General features: G+C 44.6%; 1 long non-coding RNA gene across 1 annotated transcript; it reads left to right on the forward strand.

Moving 5' to 3' along the window:
* The first annotated feature begins 345 nt into the window (after positions 1 to 345).
* On the forward strand, positions 346 to 3762 carry LOC149321093 (uncharacterized). The gene is made up of 3 exons (XR_016280495.1): positions 346 to 811; positions 2566 to 2671; positions 2839 to 3762. It is a non-coding gene; the product is annotated as an uncharacterized LOC149321093 (long non-coding RNA).
* The last annotated feature ends 11495 nt before the right edge of the window (positions 3763 to 15257 follow it).

Raw genomic sequence — 15257 nt, forward strand, 5'->3', positions numbered from 1 at the left:
CTGCAAGAGGCTCCCGGCGGGTAAGTTGGATCCCAGAGTCTGGCCCTTTATGGCCCATGGCTCCTGGGGGGCGGGGAGGGGCTGAGAGACACCCCCAGACTGACATCGCCGGGGGGCGGGCGGGTTTCTTCGACTGCAACGGAAAAACGGAGGCCTTGGGCCATGGCCGATCAAAGCCCCAAAGAGTCCCAGAACCAGAGGTCGGTGCTCCTCTTGGAATTCCTCCCGGAGGGAAGGAAGGTGGTGGAACGGAGGACGCGTCAGAGAAAGAGAAGTAATAGCGCCACTCATAGACTCATCCTAACAGAATCCTAGAGTTGGAAGAGACCCCAAGGGCCACCCGTCCGGGATCCCAGAAACCTCTTTCAATTCGGTGGGGAGCCTTTCCGAGGAGAGGTCGGTGGCCTCCGAAAGAAAGAAGGGCCTTGCAGCAGGTGGCAAGTGGGATGGCAGTCGTCTTGAAAGAGTGCAGCAGCATCCTCCGATAGAAAGGTTCGGATCTAGCCTAGGCCCATGGAGATCCAAGCCCTTCGGTCATCGTTTTCGTTTAAGCCTGACCACTGGCCAGGAGTTATTTGGGTCCCAGATCTACCGCTGGCTGGAAAGGGATGACGGACTCCCATCAGCCAAAGGACTGGCAGGGCTCCTCTGCCGTCTACCGCCCATAAAAGTTTAGGCTATAGCCAGCATAGAGAAAGTGGTTGGAGAGTTGGAGTAGGACTCTGGAGGTCAGGGTTCGAATTACACTCTCTCAGCCTCAGAGGAAGGCAAAGGCAACCCTCCTCTGAACGGAACGTGCCAAGAAATCCTGGTGAGTGATAGCTTCTTCTTGTGTGTGTGTGTGTGTGTGTCTGTTTATTTTTTTTATTTTACAACACACACATATATATAGACAACTACAAAAAGACAAAATATCAAACGTAAAACAATTAAACAATAAAACAAGGTAATACCTTAAAACCAAAAAAACCCCAACAACCCCAACAAACTCACTTCCATTCCCTGAATTGTCTAATCTATTTCATATCCGTTGTATACCTTTCACTTTTCTCCAAATTGTATGTCTCTATGTAGTAATAAACCTAAATGCATGCCTGTTGTATTACTTACGTATCTCTGTGACATATATTTCTAAATTTTAATTTTAGTTTATCATTAACAAAATCCAACAACAACAACAACCCGGTCTCGGGTAGTGAGATCTGTCACCCGGTCCTGAACGGGGTCACGCTCCCCCTGAAGGACTCGGTGCGCAGCTTGGGTGTACTCCTTGACTCGTCGCTCCAGCTGACTTCTCAGGTGGATGCGACGGTCAGGCGTGCTTGTTATCAGCTTCGGCTGATACGCCAGCTGCGTCCCTACCTGGACCGTAAGGACCTTGAATCTGTTGTACATGCTTTGGTAACCTCTCGATTGGATTTCTGCAATGCGCTCTACATGGGGCAACCCTTGTACCAAACTCGGAAGCTGCAATTAGTGCAGAATATGGCAGCCAGATTGGTCGCTGGTAGCTCCAGGTCGGACCATATAACACCTATTTTAAAAGATCTTCACTGGCTGCCTATTCGCTTCCGGGCTCAATACAAGGTGTTGGTTTTGACCTATAAAGCCCTAAATGGCTTGGGCCCAGGGTACTTGGAGGACCGCCTCTCCCCACATAATCCACCCCGCACACTCAGAACATCTGGGACTAAATTGTTGGAGGTCCCTAGGTCCAACCTTATTCGGACCTCGCAGAGAGCTTTTACTATTGCTGCCCCTGTACTATGGAATAAGCTCCCTGCAGAGCTTCGCTCCGCCACCTCATTAGATGTTTTCAAAAAACAGCTGAAAACATATTTATTCCGGCTGGCCTTCCCACCTTAATTTGCTTGTCTGTTTTTTTCCTGCCCCTTTTTTCCTTTCTGACCCTGATCGATGAATGTTTTTGCATTTTTCTTCTGCCCCTGATATATGTATTTCTTATTTTATCGTTTCCTGTTCCTGTTTTTGTAATTAATGGTTTTTAACTGCTGATTGAATTTTTAACTTGTACTGTAATGTTTTTATAACTTTGTAAGCCGCCCTGATCATTTTTTGGAAGGGCGGGGTAGAAATAAAAATTTATTATTTATTATTATTATTATTATTATTATTTATTATATCTAGACACCCCCCCCCCCATTTTCTGGCATATATGACCCTGGCACCAGAAATCATATAAAGCAGTAACTTCCCATATCTCCTTTCTAAGGGGAATACAATGGAGTGGACTAGTAGCTCCTAAACTTTGGTCCTCCAGGTGTTTTGGACCATCTCCCATAAGCCCCTGCCAGATTGGGATTCTGGGGGCTGAAGTACAAAACACCTGGAGGACCAAAGTTTGAGAATCAATTCTAATTTTCGTGCTTAGTGGTATATCTTTGCTCTTTAGGATATTATTATTATTATTATTATTATTATTATTATTAGCTCCTTGGGTTAAATGGGGATGTTTTCCTGTTCTGTGATTCCAGCAGTTTGCATGGGAAATTTGAAAGGTTAGTCTGTAGTTTGCGTAACAATATACAAAATGTTGTATTAAAGGTTACTGGTCTGGACTGGAGTATGTTCAAAATGGCTTTTGGAGACCCATCTCTGAAGATGAACATGTTGATGGTCTGCCGAACAGGAGAAGAACATCTTCGTTACTGTAAGTTCCTATAAAGTGGAGTGGGAAACACATGTAACCTGTTCAGTAAATTGTTAGTGGCTTCAGTTTAAAGGATAGCATTGCTTTTCACATCATAATCAGTTACATGGCATAGTTTCTTGATTTCTCTGTGCAAATTTGCTCAGACTTTGTATCTCACTTTTTAGCTCATTGGATGAATAATCTGGGGATTGATGTAACTTTTTCCGTGAAGCTTATCAGCCCACCTGCAAATACTGAAGTAATGCCAGAAGCAGCTCCCAGCAGAAAAATGGCAGATAATGAAGAACCCATGGAAATAGACAATGAAGAAACAAATGCAGATGGCGAAGAACCAATGGAAGTAGACTAACTATCTTTTGTTTTGTTTTGTTTTTTTAAAAAATAGATTATTAGTATTAGTATTAGTTAGTATTAATTGTGATACGTAATGTTATTATTTATGTACTTCTTATAAAATACTTTGTAGAAAGAATAAACAGCCTTACCAAAGAATATATGGCAGCTAGACTGGTCGCTGGTATTTCCAGGTCGGACCATATAACACCTATTTTAAAAGATCTCCACTGGCTGCCTATTCGCTTCCGAGCTCAATACAAGGTGTTGGTCTTAACCTATAAAGCCCTAAATGGCTTGGGCCCAGGGTACTTGGAGGACCGCCTCTCCCCACATAATCCGCCCCGCACACTTAGATCATCCGGGACAAACCTGTTAGAGGTTCCTAGAGCACATCTTGTAAGGACCTCACAGAGGGCTTTTACCATCGTTGCCCCATCTTCCTGGAATAAGCTCCCCTTAGAGCTTCGCTCTGCCGCCTCATTAGATTCTTTTAAGAAGAACTTAAAAACATACTTATTTAGATTGGCCTTCCCTCTTTAGTTTAATTGATTTTTCTCTGCCCTTGTTTTCTTCCTTTGACCCCGAAATATTTGTGATTGATTGTTTGTACCCTGATATGTGTATTTTTTTGACTCCTGTTCCTATTCTTTGTAGTAATGTTTTAACTTTTATATTGTAATTTAATTTGTATTGTAAATGCTATTGTAACTGTTTTTAACATTTGTAAGCCGCCTTGATCATTTTTTTGGAAAGACGGGGTATAAATAAAATTTATTATTATTATTATTATTATATAGTGTTGCTTGGTTGATTGAACGAGGCTTACAGCAGAAGGCTTGGGAGAAAGCTCTGCCAGGAAGCATGGGGATTGTTTGTGGTGAAGGGTCCCTACACCCATCCATCTTCATTTTTGGCCTGAAAGTGAGCATAAACAAATATCAGAGAGGAAAAAGGATTGCCTAGGTGGCATAGGGCAAGCAGACACACACACACACATAAACATGCCTAAAGCAATACATGTAATTTTATCCTTCGCCACCCTGCCCTCTCAATACCAATATAAACTTACAAAGAAAGACATAAGTTCATCCTTGTGGGTCAGCTAGGTGTTGGTTTGACCCTGCCAAATCAGAGGACCATGTGGACCTCAAGAGATATACTAATGTGCCCCTATACAACACTAGCCTCCTGCTTAAATGCAGCTGAGGAACTGGCCAGCCTGTAAATCAGGAGCCCTCAAAAAGCCAAAAAGAACAAGATGGAACCAACATGGCTGGGGAGTAAAGACCATAGTACATGTAGTGCAAGAAGCAGTAGCACAACAAACATAACTATGTGTGACCTTGACTCCCAAAAGGAACAAGGTGGTGGTGGGGAAGTAGACAAGGCCAACTGATATGATGCCAACTGCAAGAGGGTTCTTGAGACAGTTTGCTGTTGGTTGTTGTTGTTGTGTGCCTTCAAGTCATTTTTGACTTTCAGCAACTTTCTGAGACTGAGAGGGTATGACTCACCCAATGTCACCCAATGCGTTTCCATGGCCAGTGGGGAAGTGAACCCTGATCTTCATAATCATAGCTCAGTGCTCAAACCACTACACCATGCTAGCTCTCTCTTGAGAGAATTAGGGACTAGCAATTGAACACAATAGTTGGGAACAGCAGCAGATTCCATATCAGCAAAGCCAGTGGGTCCATTTTCACAGTGTCATTGGGGTTTCAATACCCCTCCTCCTGCCCACCTGTACCCCTCTGCTGAATATAAGGAAATTTGCCAATAATTAGATGTGTTTAGAGATATGTAGGCTGGGATAGAAGAATTAGGAGGAGAAACATTTTTTTGAGTTGGTGAGAAGAATCCACATGATTTGGGTTTCTCTCACCATTGCCCAGAGACAGGGAAAACAAAGATTTTCCAATAGGTGATGAAAGAGCTTAGTTGGCTCCTCCCTGCACTGCCATCTTAGAGACCCATTCCTCTTCCTGGTTGTGTCCAGAGCACAGCTCTTTATCTGTCGCTTCTTTTTTTCTTGTCTGACTCCTCCCAGTTTACTTTCTCTCTCTGTCTCTTGTTTATGATCTCATCATTCATGCACACACACTCCTTCTTTTTCTTCTTTTTTGCCTCCTTTCCTCTTTTCCTTTGATAAGATGGCAGTGCCCACAATAAATTTACTTTATTTATTTCCAGGATTTATAGCCTGCATTTCTCCCCCAATGGGATTCATTAAACATGGAGGAATTTATTGCACTGCAAGTGATGCCAATTCAGGGTGTAATGAAGGGTTATGTTTGAAGATAGTAGGACTTATCATGCAGTATCAATACAATTTATTAATTAGCTTTCTCTGTTTAGGAATTCTCCACATGTGTTAACGTCACTTTTAGTTTTCCCCAGCCAGCATGGTCATAAAAGAAACATACAGCCTAGCTGAGTTCAAAACCTCGAGACAAGTTTAGAATGGATAGAATTTCAAGCAAGGTTCACATCTGATGCTGCGCCCTGGTGGCGCAGTGGTTAAATGCCTGTACTGCAGCCATTCACTCGAAACCACAAGGTTGCGAGCAAAACTCGACTCAGGCTTGCATCCTTCCAAGGTCGCTAAAATGAGTACCCAGACTGCTGGGGGCAAATTAGCTTACTTGCTGTTCACCGCTATGATCTATATAAATAAAACAAATTATTATTATTATTATTATTATTATTATTATTATTATTACTGCAATGTGTTTTTTGCTCACCTAAGGCCCTTTCACATTGCAGAATTATAATGCTATGATCCTACTTTTAACTGCCATGGCTCCATTGCATAGTATCCTACAAACTCCAGGCAATCCTAACGCTAGAACTGTGCAATGTGGAAGAGCCCTTAAATACACACACCACTCTATTTTGTAGTTTAGGTTTAATTCCTGCTTCCTTTTCCTAGTATAGTCATGTTGCTCTCCTTGGTGCTGAGGTTCGCCTTCAGATTCCCTATTTCTCAAAAAGGAAAAAAAAGCAAAGAGGGAAGTTTTGTCTTTTAAAACTCTGCAATCCTTTGATCTTTATTTTTTTTAAAAGGGAAGACATGCTGCAACATACCTAATCTCTATCTCTCTCTCTTTCTCTCTCTCTCTCTCTGAAAAATTATATTTAAAATCCCTCCTTTTAAAAGTATCACTCTTTTAAAAAAAAAAAGATATTATTTTTAAGAGATTAAAACAGGAAGGGGGATAGGCAGAAAGGAAGATGAGAAAGATATTCTGAATAGGGTTCGTTGTCCCTAAAGATTAATTTTAAAGAAAGAAATGAAAGAAGTTGGTATGTTTTGTGTCTGTGTGCTTATGGGGAGGGGATGAGGAAGACAGACAGACAGACAGATTTAGGAAGCATATTCAGAACCACCAGGCATTGGCAAACACTCAGGAGAGAGGTAGGGGTTGTTCCCACTTAAGATTTGAAACGATTTAAAATACAACGTTTTTAATAAAATCGATTCAAAATAACACTGTTCTTATCCCGCTATCCGAATCGCTTTGTTCATCGTTCCCATCTGGTTATTTAAATCGAAGTTTTTACCTGCAAGCGTTCCTACTTGGCATGAAATCGGTGTTTAAATAAAGCGATTCTTCTCCTCCATACCTTATTTGGAGCTGTCAATCAATAGTACGTCAGAATGACGTAACGTTAATCCGGAATATTTGGAAGCGATTTATCTTTTGGCATCGTTTCCATTTCATTGACAGCCAGGGAGAATCCCTTCAGAGAGCACAGAGATCAATGGGAGAGGCTTCTGGCAAAAAGCGAAGCTCTTTCCAGAGGAACTATGGGATAGGTTTTGGAGAGCAGCATCCTGTCTCCCAAGACAGCCAGGGAGAATCCCTTCAGAGAGCACAGAGATCAATGGGAGAGGCTTCTGGCAAAAAGCGAAGCTCTTTCCAGAGGAACTATGGGATAGGTTTTGGAGGGCAGCATCCTGTCTCCCAAGACAGCCAGGGAGAATCCCTTCAGAGAGCACAGAGATCAATGGGAGAGAAAGGGCAACTCCCCCAAGGACAGCCCCATCGCACTCCGCTCCTCCCATTCATCTAACGCAATTTCAAAGGCTGTCGTTCCTATTTAAATGCTCCGGTTCCTAAATCGAATCAATGGAAAAACGTAGGTCAGACCCTAGTGTTTTTTTAACACGCGTTAAATGAGGAAAACTCGAATCAAAATTTTATTCCGCTCTACAATTCGATTTGTAGTGGAGACGATTGCGGGTTGCTCTAGAACCGTTCTAGGTTTAAATCGGATCCTAATAGGAACGCCACTCCTTGGATTCGATTCAGAACGCGGGGTTTCACCTCTTATGGTGGCACTACTGAGGAGCAGGCCAGGCTCTCAATGCATGAGCAAAGTCATAACCCGATGTCTCCCAGCCCAACCTCTAGGAGCATACTTTGAGGAGAATAGAGTGACATAGGAATTAATGGCAATAGTGGCTGCTCCAGAAATCTCCCCTCCCAGGTTCTCTGCTCTGTTCCAGGGCCACAATAGTTTGGCTTAGAGCAGCATATGCCACATGGTCTCTCCACCTAAGCCCCCTAAAGTAGCCACCTGCCTCAAGTGTGATGGAGGACACCATGGCACTGTGGAGCTGAGGCACCATCTTTTGTCTGTGGAAACAAAATGTCCTCAGTCACTCTACCTACCTGTGCCACCAATAAGTCATGTTCTGAGGTTATTTGTTGTCATTGTACTTGTCACATGTCAGTAAGGACTCCCTTGGAGTGTAGTGGAGTCTCCTTCCTTGGAGGTCTTTAAACAGAGGCTGGATGACCATCTGTCAGATGCTTTAATTGAGAGTTTCTGCATGGCAGGGGGTTGGACTGAATGGCTCTATGATTCTATGATTAGTCTGGCATAATTTGTTTTTGATCCAAGGGGGTTAATCTGAACCTCAGCCATTGTTGCCTTTGGATTATTTTTCTGCTATTGGACCAATATACCTACCTGCATGTTCTGCCTTCTTACCCCTGAATGCTCTCCACTAAACATTCATGGAATGAAATCATTTTTGGAATGTATTTGTTGGCTCAGGTTCAGCTGGTATGTATGTGTAATTAATTTCCTTTTAAGTTTGCATTTTTAGGTATTTTGGCTCATACCCAGTCTTGCATAGCAGAAAACTGCATGTGGAATTGTGCATTGATTGTTCTATACACCCCTTGTGTCAAATGGCAATGTTGCATAAATGAATCATAGAATGCTAGAGCTGGAAGAGACCCCAAGGGTCATTCAGCCCAACCCCATTCTGCCATGGAGGGAGACAGAATCAAAGTACCCATTACAGATGGCCATCCTGTTTAAAAACCTCCAAAGAGGGAGACTCCACCAATCTTGAAGGAGTGTGTCCCACTGTCACACAGTTCTTTTTATCAGGACGTTCCTCCTAATGTTGAGGTGGAATTCTTTTCCTGTAGTTTGAACCCATTGCTTCATGTCAATGCACTACTCAGTGTCCATGACCATCTGCGTGCACAATGGCTCTGCTTGCAGAATTAAGCAACCTTGAACTAAATGCCAACATTCTGCATCAGATTTTTTAGAAGCCCAACCACTTCTGTAGGGCAATTTATGCAGGCCTAAAACACCAAGAGGACTGGGGAAGGTGTGTCAGAGTGACAAAGGAGTAAAGACAGGATGAGAACTGCCAGCAAACTACCAATTTCGCACCCTAAATTGAACCCAAAAGTCACTTAACATCTAGGGGCAGCCATGTAGGTCATATAGCAAATCTAATAACATCCAAACAATGATACCTTTATTGAGCCAACCAAAATGCACAATTACATGTTGCAAGCTTTTGAAGTCACACTGGCTTCTTCATTAGGCAAACAGGAGAAAGAAATTGAAGACGTTAGTCATAGGCCTGCATTTTCTGTTTCTGGTCCTAGTTCAGATGGTAAGAAGGGCTATCTGCAGGCTGGCACCTCCACCTTTGGCCATGTAGTCACTGGGAGATTTTCAAATTAAATGAAATTTAATGTCCATTTGCAATTCAAAGAAGATGTTTCCTGGAATCCAGCATGTCTCCTTCCTTTGTGGAGCCACAGGCTCCTATGTAGATAGAGAACACTGAGTCTCTCAAGAGGTCTTCGTTTTTTGCATCAGGAAAACTTTAGGTGGTCAAGAGGCAAAGCATGCCAATCAGTCCCAATATTAGGAGATCCGTCCCAATATTAGAAAAAATTGCTTTAACTTTGTTGGAGGCAGAAGCCTCAGATGGCAAGGTCCCAGTGCACTGGCTCTTTCCAAAGGATTCCCCTGTGACAGCTAAAATGCAGTATCTTGAAATCCAAAAACACATCTAGGAGTAGACATGTTGGCCACACTAAGACCAGAAACAGAAAATGCAGGCCTGTGACAAACATCTTCAATTTCATTTCTCCTTTTTGCCTGATGAAGAAGCCAGTGTGACTTCAAAAGTTTGCAACATGGAATTGTGCATTTTGGTTGGCTCAATAAAGGTACAGAATCATAGACTCATAGAGTTGGAAGAGACCACAAGGGCCATGCAGTCCAACCCCATTCTGCCATGCAGCAACTCTCAATCAAAATATCATTGTTTGATGTTATTGGATTTGTTATACAGCTACCTTTAGATGTTTTTGGCTATCTAATGAATAGTTTGGGTAAAAGAAGAAATCTTTATCTCACCATCTTTCCGAGGAGATGGGAGATGGGGAGAGTAGCAGGAGAATCTCTTTGGCGTGAGAAAACTTCCTAAAGGGAAGTAAGCTGAATCACAGGATTTGTTTACCAAGTTACAAAGGTACTTATTGCCCCTGTGATTCAGTGGGACCAAATGGGATGTTTTCAAGAGAGTAGACAGCGGAGTTTGCATGCAGGGAAAATCCTATCTATCAGAGAACGAGGAGAGGGAATGCAATGATTTTCCAACAATTTCTACCATTACTAGAGCGACTAATAAATCACAGCCACCCTTTCTTACCTCTTTAGATTTCGCATTGTTCAATAGCGGTTTCCGTTCGCTCTCTCTCGGATCCTGATTCCTCGGTCCTATGAAGAGTGATGGGAGTTGTAGTCCGGCAACACTTGGAGGGGGTGGCATGATACCCACCCAGCCACCCACGGGAGATTTCATAGCATTGTGATTATTTTGGAGGTTGAAAGTGGGCACAGCAGGCTTCTCACCAGGCAAAAGGATTCAGGGGGCCATTGGTAGCCCCCAGCCCCTGCTTGGGAGCCACTCTGGCTGGCTTCCCTTGTGCTTTCTGCCCAGTGCCCAGGGGTTGTTTTAAGGTGGTGGTGAGGGGGCACAACCTTGGCAAGGTGTTCTTATTCATGGGGCCCGCTTGCAAATGCCTTTCCCCATCCCTGATCATTGACACGTCCTTCAATATGAAGGTTTTCCCCCCCAACGCGGGGTGTGTCCTCGGAACAAGAGTCCTCCCTGAGATCTGTGCAGATTCCTCGCAAGTCAGTGGGCACAAGACGGATAGAAGGGCAGCCTTTCGCAGCCCTGGGGGGCTTCGCAAGGATTTTGTTCCTTCCAGTGTGCCTTTCCAGTCGTTTCCGACTTGTGGCGGGGACTCTATCGCGGGGTTTCCTTGGCAAGGTTTGTTCAGAGGGGGCTTGCCATTGCCATCCTCTGAGGCTGAGAGAGTGTGGCTTCTTGCCCAAGGTCACCATTCAAAGATTCAAAAAAACAATTCAAAAAGGATGTTGACAAATTTGGACCGTGTCCAAAGAAGGGCGACTAAAATGGTGAAGGGTCTGGAAATCATGCCCTATGAGGAATGCCTTAGGGATCTGGGAATGGTTAGCCTGGAGAAGAGAAGGTTAAGAGGTGAAATGATAGCCCTGTTTAAATATTTGAAGGGATGTCAAATTGAGGAGGGAGCAAGCTTGTTTTCTGCTGCTCCAGAGACTAGGACCCGGAGCAATGGATGCAAGCTCCAGGAAAAGAGATTCCACCTCAACATTAGGAGGAACTTCCTGACAGTAAGGGCTGTTCGATAGTGGAACACACTCCCTCAGAGAGTGGTGGAGTCTCCTTCCTTGGAGATCTTTAAACAGAGGCTGGATGGCCATCTGTCGGGGATGTTTTGATTTAGAGTTCCTGCATGGCAGAAGGGGGCTGGGCTGGATGGCCCTTCTTGTGGTCTCTTTCAACTCTATCATTCTATGATTCTGTGATGATATTCTGTATGATTGTTAACCCATTTGCCTGAGGAGGAAGCCTACACACACACACACACACACACACATGTTTATTTATATTCCGCCTTCCTCCCAGTACAGGGACTGAAGCCGGCTTACAAATCTAAAACAGTTCAAGTTAAAATATTATAAAAGATGCAAAATACCCTTGCACGCGCACATGCACACACAAACAGACACACGTAAGAAACCCCTTTGAAATTCATGGGGTCATCATGAGTCCCAAGCAGCTTGAAGACACAAACACACACCAAAAAGAACTGGTGCCTCTGGCTCTTCTCCTCTAAAGCAAGACACAAGGTCTTGCTTTACTGTGAAACCATTGGCCTTCTGGTCTGATATCTGTCTTTCTTCTGTGATTCAAAACTAGAAATGTGTAACACTGGAGGATAGATTATTCAGCAACAATAATAACTGTACAATTGCGCAAGGGATCTTGCAGCACCCTTGAGACTAAGGAAAGAGAGGAGTTGGTAGCAAGAGTTTTTACAGACTTGGGCCCAGCTCCTCTAATGCATTTAGTGGAGTGGGAAGCCCAGGCACAGAGCTGTATAGCAGTCTCTGTGTGAGAATGTCCATAGGAAGGAAAACTTTGTGGGTGTGGAGATGAGGTGCTATTCTGGTGCTGTTGTTCTAGATCAACTGCCACGGCCCTCATCTTATGAAAACCAAGGATTTGTAGTTTGAGGAGGGGCATTTACAATTCTCAGCTAGAGTGCTCTAGTGCCTCCCCAAACTACAAGTCGTGAGAAGAGGGCTGTCACCCCACAGATGCCTTTTCCATATCCCATCCAGAAGACAACCAAGACCCCAGGACCTCCTCTTCTCCTCCTATCGTGGAAGGGGCAGGGTGTTTTCTTTCTTTCTTTTATTTACTGCGTTGACAATCCAGTTTACAATCAAAGTCAGCACAATCTACATTCGGAAAAGATATTCAGGAACAGTTACAAATCCAGCCACAAACTCTTTTTCCTTCCCGAGAACCTTCTGCAGTTTTGCAGCGTCAGCTACTGCTCCTTGAAGGAGCCACTCCGGGCTCTTCTTATCTCCGTGTCTTCCAAAAGGGAAGTTGGGCTTTCTGAAAGATTCCTCACCAAAGTCAAGTTTTGACTTTGCAAGAGAGAGACCTTCCGCACCTCCTGGCTGCCTGGGGGGGGGGGGGGGACGAAGAGGAAGAGACCAGACTTCCTGGGACTTGTCCCCTGCAGAAGGTGCAGGGTCAGGTGGGGACACCACTGTGCTTTTGTTGGACTGCAACCCCCATCAGTCTCTAGACAGAGGTTGGATGAACACCTGTGAGTGGTGTCTTCATGCATGGCCGGAGGGTGGACCAAGTGGCCCATGTGCTCCCTGCCAACTCTGAGACCTTGCAGAGAATCAGGCAGGGGAAGCAAGTGAGTGTGAGGAAGGCAATCTGTCTGCCATTGACACAAGGACCTCCAACTCCAGAAGTGAGGTGTCGAAGGGATATAGGCATTCTTCCCCCCCCCCCCTTAATCCCCAAAGCAGAAGGCTGTTGTTAGAATGGGAGGCAGCAGCCTCAAGCTTTGGGAGTGGGGTGCAAGAAGAACCCAGAGATTCTATGATAGCCCTGTTTAAATATTTGAAGGGATGTCATATTGAAGAGGGAGCCAGCTTGTTTTCTGCTGCTCCAGGAAACAGGAACCGGAGCAATGGATGCAAGCTCCAGGAAAAGAGATTCCACCTCAACATTAGGAGGAAATAACTGACAGTAAGGGCTGTTCGACAGTGGAACAAACTCCCTCGGAGTGTAGTTGTGTCTCCTTCTTTGGAGGTCTTTAAGCAGAGGCTGGATGGCCATCTGTTAGGTATGCTTTGTCTCAGAGTTCCTGCATGACAGAATGGGGTTGGAATGGATGGCCCTTGGGGTGTTTTCCAACTCTCTGATTCTATGATTCTGTTTCGGACTACAGAAGGGCAAAGAATCCCTGGGTTCCTCCTACACCCAACTCCCAAAGTTGGAGACTGTTCTCTCCCTTTCTAACAACAGCCTTCTGCTTTGGGAGTTAAGGAAGAATCTCTGGGTTCCTCCTGCAACCCAGTCATGGAGTTGGAGTCTCCTGTGTGAATGAAGACCACAGCCTCCAGGATCAGGAGGACAAAGAAGTTCTTGAGGAGTTCTTTATGTTCCAGCTATTGCCATTACATTCAGTGATACGTGGAATTATTAAGGTATAGCATTGGAACAAGAAGACATGACTAAAGATTCGGTGTGGCCTGGTAAGGGAGGAGGTTAGTGGAGGTGGGTTTTGACATATGAGTTACTGCACCATTGCTAGTGAGGCCATTGCTTCGGGGCAAAGGCCAGTGCAAGCCAGAGGCCTCTTGTAGCTCAGTTGCAGCTCTGAAGGTGATCAGCTGCAAAGGGAAAAGCTTCTCCCAGGTGAGGAAGGGCATCAAGGTGGACAGTGTGGGGTTTACAGAGGCCCCATGCTCTGGACTGGAGACTGGCATGGATGGGGAAAGGGAGAGATTTGAACCACTGAAGACACTCACTCCAAGGAAAAGGATCCTTTCCAATAATTGATCCCAGATACTCCTCCCCTTCCTTCCCCAGGCTAGAGATATGACTTCCTTACACCGCTTCAAGTGTTGTACACACACACACACACACACACACACACACGCACATACACACACACGCACATACACACACACATTGTTTCTTCTGCTACCTCTTTTCTCAGCCTGTCCAACAAAAGAAAGCAGAAACACAGTGCAAAACTAATCCTGTTTGAGTAGCTTTGTGAGATGTTAAGCCTTCACTGTCAGAGAGCTCTGGTGCCACAATAAATGACAATTCTCAGGATTCCCTAGCCCTGAGCCTGGACCATTAAAGCGGTCTCAAACCGGATTATTTCTGCAGTGTGTTATGGACCCAAGCCCTTGCAAAGTTCACAAAGCTCCCTTCTTCTTCCACGTCTCCCCACTATTGTGAGCTCCAAGGCCTCACTCCAGTCAGTTGGTCTGTCCCAAAAGGAGACTGCTCCAAGCACAGAGGCGATGCCCTGCACCCTCATGTGAATTTGCCAACTTCCACTACAACGAAAATCGCAGCTAGATGCAATCAGCTCAGCTGTGTGCTTTTTTAAGGGTTTCATCAAACCTCCTCCCCTCCATGATCTTCGAGGACCAAAGCACACTGCAGAAATAATCCGGTTTGAAACCACTTTAACTGCCCTGGCTCAGTGCTAGGGAATTTGGGGAACTGTAGTTTCTTTTGGCAGCAGAGCAATCTCACGGAGAAATCTCAATGCCTCCAAAACTACAGTCCCCAGAATTCCCTAGCATTGAGCCAGGGCAAACAAAGCTGTCTCAAAATGGATTATTTCTGCAGTCCAAGGGTTTGGGTTTTTTTACCTGAACCATCTCAGCCACGGTTTCTTCAGGATTGTTGTTGCTGTTGTTGTTTTAATGGGTCTGCAAAGTCTGCTTTCCTTTCTCCGGATGCCGTCCAATGAACGAAATCTTGTTTTGAAAGATACGTGAGGCCCCAGTTTAAGCAGGTCAGTATAGGTAATTAATTCCCTTTTAATTAACTTCCAAATCCATCTGACGAAGTAGACTGAAGTCTACCACAGCTCCTGCTGCCAATTTCTTTCTTTCGGTGAGTCTCAGAGGTGCTACAAAAGCTCTCCACGAACTGAGTCTACGGACTAATGCGGCTATATGTTTTAATTCCCTTTTAAGTTCGCATTTTTAGTGATTTTGGCTCAGACCCTACATAGATCTTGCATAGCCCCAACTTCTTCTTTAGGGGGGTTTATACACCAAGAGGACATGGGGATGTGTCTCAACGGGACAAAGGAGTAAAGCCAGAGTGGCAACTGCCAGCAAACGACCCAATCTGAACCCTATATTGAACCCTAAAGTCACTGTTCACCCCCAAACCCAACCTCCTCTTGCTACCCAGTGTCCCATTCCTAGGCTGTCACAATCACATGCTTCTTTCTTTCTTTCTTTCTTTCTTTCTTTCTTCTTTCAAATATATTCTTCCTTTCACAGACTAGTTGAA

The sequence above is a fragment of the Sceloporus occidentalis genome, unplaced genomic scaffold (genome assembly GCF_023333645.1).
Source record: "Sceloporus occidentalis isolate IW3139 unplaced genomic scaffold, rSceOcc1.0.p SCAF_1, whole genome shotgun sequence".
Classification (NCBI taxonomy): Eukaryota; Metazoa; Chordata; class Lepidosauria; order Squamata; family Phrynosomatidae; genus Sceloporus; species Sceloporus occidentalis.